Here is a 6,518-nt window from a genome sequence, read left to right on the forward strand (position 1 = left end):
CCCCTCCCCCCCCTCCTCCCCCCTCCCCCCCTCCTCCCCCTCCCCCCCCTCCTCCCCCTCCCCCTCCTCCTCCCCCTCCCCCTCCTCCCCCTCCTCCTCCTCCTCCCCCTCCCCCTCCTCCTCCTCCCCCTCCCCATCTGGTTGGATGACAGCACTGCCCCTATCTGGTTGGAAGACACACCACTGTCAATCAAGGCCCGGCTCCACCCCACCCATCAAATGCACACCTGACAATTGGTCTTTTAAGCACCTTTATGCTGGGTCATTGGCCTTTTTAAACTACCTGGGCTGGACCATCCCCAGCCCTCCAGCACTAAAAAGAGTGCCGCTTGTGCTTGGTTCTTTCTCTTTTTTGTCTCCGAGGGATGCCAAGGTAAGCTGTGCATTGCTTAAGAGAAATTAGTTAGGATATCCTTCTAGCATAGAGCCGTGCCTGCACTGAATTAAGGGGTGGCAGGTATCATATTGACTGTTCCTTGATTGTATGTACCCAGTTCGTTGTGCGTGTGCGTATCTTACTCTTGTTGCGATTTCCCCCATGCTTGCTATCACCGGTGTGTGTGTTGCCCCCGTTACCCTTTTCCCCGTGTTTGTCTTTGTAAATAAATCATTTTAACTCCAAAGACTGTGTCCAGAGTCCTTGCCCTTTGAGACCTTTCGAACTTGTCTCACAACATGGGTGTAGCACACTTCACTGAAGAACACTTGTAACAATGTACAGGGACTGAGCTGATGACCTCCAAGAATCACAGCCACCTTCCTTTGTGTAAGGTATGATCCCAGCAATGTTTTCTCCCTGATTCTCACTGACATCTGTTGCCATGGGATTTTTTTTTCTAAATCCACTTTAGAGAGCAGATGATGTCTCAGTTTAAAACTCTTCTGAAAGACTTGCATCTCCTATCATGCAAATCTCTTTCAATACTACTTTGAATAACCAATCCAGATTTTTGTGCTCACTTTCCTGGATAAGAATTGAACCCCAAATCTGATGATTCAGATCTGAGTGCTACCACCTGAGGCAGAAAGATTCATGAACTTGGAAAAAGATAAAAGTTTTTTTTATTTCTTGATCTTGATGTCATTGATTCAAGCTTGAACATCTCTGATACAGACCAGTTCAAATAAAAAAGTTCAAATGCTTGATTTCAACTTTCTCTCTAAAACTAATTATAGCATTTCAAAATGACAACTTCTCACTGCAGGCAGAAGAGTTGAAAGGAGTATGAAACACAATATTGGTGCTCCAAGCTCAAAGGGTGCTCACATTTCTAAATGGATAATTAATGCTAATAAAATAATGCGAAATGGAATTAAGAAGTTTTCTATAATGTTTATTTTAAAACTTTCCATTTTGCATGGTTCTTTTTTTCATTTCCCAAGAAATTAATTGATAACATTGTTTAAAAAGAATACATATCTTATTAGATCACTTTGAAAGACAAGAGTTGGTAGACAATTAAATGCTGACTTGTTCCATGTATGTGCAGTGGTTGCTCATAAACGTTAAAATGTTTCAAAGAAATCTATAAAGTATATAGAATGACCTGTTGAACACAGAATATAAATAATCTGATAGATTATTTTCTTTGATTATTATTGTGAAGAATAAGATGCTCTTCCCTAAATGAGATAATTAAAGCAAAATCATTGGCAAGAGCATGTTGTATTTATATAGTGAGTTAGAAATTCATTCACATTCCTCCAAAGCAAAACTTTTGTTATGTTGTTGAAAATCACATTAATGTGAAGTGAAACAATATTGCACACATTTTGAAGTATTTTCTCAACTGCCAATTGCTTATTTTTAGGTGAGATTTTCATATTTGGTAACACTTTCTTTTCTGAAAGACGTTAACAGGAGTGCAATGCCCAAAATTCCACATTTGTTTGATAAGTGTCAACACTGTTTTCTCAAAGACAAGCCAGCTTTTTCTAATACTGATTACTCAAAGGCAATGCTATTTAAGGGGCCTGTCATGGCCAGATATTCTGCCAGTTGAAAGTTTAATCTGCACAATTTTCATACTAACAACTGAACTCGCCTTGTGCGCAGAACAACTTTGCTGCAAAAAAAACTGACATAGAATGGGGATTTCTTTAGACCAGCCACTCCTCTTGCTGAATGATGTGGATGTTCAACAGAGGCTTCTGAAATGTCGCAGACGTCCACAGGGCCACATCGATGGAGACATGGAAGGGATTGTCACCAAGGGCTTCATCCACTCATGGTTTGCAGGTAGCCATCCTTTTATCTAGATTTTTCTGAGAAGCAATGACAATGCTGACTACATTTCCATTGGGTAGTCAGCAGTCAGATCTGTGATCTCATAAACCTCAAATACAGGCTCACATGTGCCTGGACTGTTGTGCATGTTAAAGTCATTGCCACTCTCAATTTCCCAGTCTCAGGATCATGCCAGACCACAGCCACTGATGTATACCACATTTCACTTTTCTGCTCCACTACATTAGGGAGGTCTTTGACGCTCTCTGTTCCTGAAGGGAATACTTCATCTACTTCTCCTTCAACCTATAAAAGCAGGCTGATTGGGCATGTGGATTTATTGCCACTGCAGGCTTTCCCAAAGCACGGGCACTCATAGCATGGCTGATTGCCAGAGGTTCGACATCCTGAGGGAAGGTAAAGGTCTCTGTTCCCATACTATCAACTGGACTCTCACAGTACAAGGCAGATAATGGTGTATGTATCTGGTGTTGCCCAGATTGCATGACTGTCACCATTGCTTCCAGAATACTACCAAACCTGGTAAATAGATCCTTGAACACAAATGTCTGCACTCTGATGAACGTACCAATGTCCTGCAAAGGAAGAATTTGCTGTCCCTAGGAATCGGACCTGCTCTTCAGAACTCTGGATGAATGGGACTTGATGCAGGCAGCTACCCATTCCCTCAGCCACAGTATTTTCTTTGCATTATCTGTTACAGAAGAACTAATTACTAAAGTAGAATCAAGTTCTCCTGCTGTGCACAAGTTCCTGCAAGAATGTGAACATGGAACAGTTTTCTTTAAACTGAACTGAGCAATATTGCATATTGTTTGTATTAAAGAGGCATGAAACACCATTGTACTGCCGAAAAACAATGCTGAGGAATTTCTAGACCAGTGTCTTTAATGTAACACTATATAGGGGTGCTGTGTAAATGCAAGTTGTAGTTCTTTACATTAATGTCCTGAAGAAAGTCCTAGTCAAAATAAAAGGACTCAAAACAACTATCTTCAGGAACTGATAATATTCCAAAAAGCTGAGAGCCGAGTCAGGGATCTTTAAGGCAGAAGGAATTATACTGTGGAAATTAATGGGCACCCAGGAAGCTCTAATGCTTAGTATTGCTTACACTGCACAGCATTTAACCCTCACAGTGATCAAAACTAACAGTAAATGAAAAATTAAGTATTCCACAGATGTTGGTGTGGGGACCACCAATGTGGCTGGCAAGATGGTGCTGATCATTTTTTATCATTAATCAAAGTAGTTACTGTATTTCACATTCCGATCAACTTTCATTGTTTATCTTTTCGGCGCCCAAAGAACTGTGAGTATAATCAGCTGTTTTGTTTGTAATTTGGTATACAAATGGATGAAGAACACATGATTACTTTCTCAAAAATGAAATTAATGTAAAATGAGATGCATAAGTGCGAGATGGGCCTCATTTGAATTCCGTTTTATTTCCAGTTATCAATTCTCTCTGGGTTGATGGTAAAGGCAGCAATGGATGAATTTTCACAACTACCACAGTCAAAAGTTGCTCACCTTGGCTACAATTGTTTTTTTTTAATCACATGAAAACAGTATTAGATTTGAGTGAAATATTTCTGATGGTTGAAAGACCAGTTAGTAGCCCTGTGTTGAGGCTTGCATGTGGAGAATGACCATTTGGGTGCAGTACACAAGTGCTACCAGAATGTTCTGTGAGACAGAAGATTGTTTTGGTAAGATTAACATTTTCAACGAATACGATTCCATTTTAAACCTGCCGTCCTTAGAAATGATGATTAGGTCAATGGCAATTTGAAGAAAACTAATTGTTATTGCAAAACCATCAAAGGTATGAATAAAACATCATGGAAAAAATAATTTAATGGAATATACATGAGTTAAATTGTTAATAACATTGCAGTGCACAGTAAAAACAATCTTTTAACAGGTGTCAGAGTGCACATCAGGCGGATGAGTGAGGTGAGTTCTTTAACTGCTAGTTGCTCTAAATCCTTCAAACTATTTTAATGGTTGTGTTTTAGCTAATATTTGGGGTGAGCTACTAGAGTTTAGTGATGACACGCAAACAGCTTAGCTCTGAAAGCTGGTACTGCTGATAGAAGTCTGGACAGCTGTAAGTTAGATTGAGTGAGATGTCACGTTGGTGGTGCACTGGAATGAAGCAATCTGTGGAATAGGGAAGATCCATCAATGAGTAAAGATTTTTATGGAGCCACAAGAAACTATTTAAGCTGCTTTCAGCCTTGACCCTTACCCCATAAAAGAAAATCTCTGGGTCTATTTACTGAGTAGTACCAGAGGTCCCTTTGTACACAGTTAATTTGGCCATTATTCCAGACGAATGTACATGGAGCATGGTTTGGAATCTGCCAATTGGGAATAGGTTCCTGATTTGAATACTGCAATAGGGCTACCCCGTATCTCTCATGGCATCTAAGATGAGGTTGAAGACTTGTTCAGTCTGTTATCTGCAGCACATCAGGCAGTATTGTGTAAAAATCCATCTATGCGGTTAAAAACACATGAAGGAAAATGAGATGAAATGAGGGTCTTGCCTCCTACAAGTATATAAAAAGGAAGACAGTAGCTATGGTGAACATTTAAGAGGATGGGAATTTGGGAATTAATGATAAGGAATCAGGTAATGGCAGACATCAGACTTTTTTCTATCAGTAGGAGACATTAAAAGCATCCTAATGAAAGTAGAAAATCCAGGGATACAAGAGGGGGAGAAACTTAAAATATTCACAATAACCAGGGAAGAAGGACCAGGCAGGCAATGAGACAAAAAACTGACGTCCCCTGTGCCAGATGGCATTGGTGCAGAAATAAAGAATGCACTTATTGTGATATTTCAAAATTCCTTAGGTTATAGAAAGATTTCAGCAGATTGGAAAACCACAATACTGCAATTCAATAAAGGAATGAGATGGAAAGCAGGAAACTATAGGCCAGTCACTCTTTCATCTGTCATTAGGAATGCTAGATTCTATTACCATGGAAGGAGATCTAGAACATTTAGCAAACCATGATAAACTCAAGCAGAGTCAACATGGTTTTATGAAAGGGAAATTGTTTTTGACAAATTTATTGGATTTGAATGAGGATGTAATGAGCAGGATGGATAAAAGAAAACTAGTAGAACATAGTACAGCAATAAAACAGGCCCTTCAGTCCAAAATCTCTGTGACAACCATGATGCCAAATTAAACTGATCCCATATCCTCTATTCCTTTTCTGTTCACGTGTCTGTCTAAATGCCTCTTAAGCGTTGTTATCACATTGGGTTCTACCACCTCCAGGCACCTTTCACTCCGTGTTTCAAAAATATATAGAGGGGTGGCTAACTAACAAAAACACAAAATCAGGACAAATGAGTCATTTCAGGTTGCTTTGCATAGGGAATAAAATAATGCCACACGCTACTGATAGAGAAATTGGATCATTAGCACAATGTTAATTTGAAACGGGAAGTACTTGGAAATAGTTGTACTAGTGCTCACTGTTGGAAGTATGTGATTTTCAGAGGTGTGACACTGGAAAACAGCATAAGGCAACTGAATTTCTGGGGCAATGTAATTTACTTTCATATGTTTGCTGATTATTCTTTAGAATATGAGTTCAATGTTTTCTGTTTCCATGAATTTCTCAGCAAAATGCAACTGTTTCTGGGCTTTCTGGAGTGCTTTCTTTTCTTCCAACTACTGACCTGAGCATCAGCCTGTGATCTCCCATCAGGGTCAGTGAGCACTTCCCCCTGAGTGGTGCTTGTAAAGGAGGAGACGTCATAAGTGGTTAATGTGGACAATGGGGATAATCAGCGAGGCCAGATTCTTCTTCAGCTTGGGAACATTATGAATCAATTTTTTTAATGTGGGATATTTGAGTATATTGGTGGTGTTTACTGTTTTATTGGGTACAATCTTTAAATTTACACTAATGTTAGATTTCAATATGATGAAGTGACTCAAGGAATAAAAGAAGTTGTCACTGCCATTTGATACAATGCTCCATAGTTCAAGCCTGATCATATTCAGCCTTAGAGCAGCGGTGTGTCTGGAGTAACAAGATTTCACTTCTGAATGTTACAATGGCTTCTCTTGATTGTCCACCTGGAGACATTTCCCACACTTGCAAATTTTTACTCTTTATTTAATTTTATCTTGAAAGTTTCAATTAAATCTACTTCCACCACACATTTAGACTAGCCCCCTCAAAATACATGAAAGTATTTTTCTTCATATATTTGCTCTTGTTCTTTCATCCATCA

Source organism: Pristis pectinata, chromosome 7, assembly GCF_009764475.1.
Source record: "Pristis pectinata isolate sPriPec2 chromosome 7, sPriPec2.1.pri, whole genome shotgun sequence".
Taxonomy (NCBI): domain Eukaryota; kingdom Metazoa; phylum Chordata; class Chondrichthyes; order Rhinopristiformes; family Pristidae; genus Pristis; species Pristis pectinata.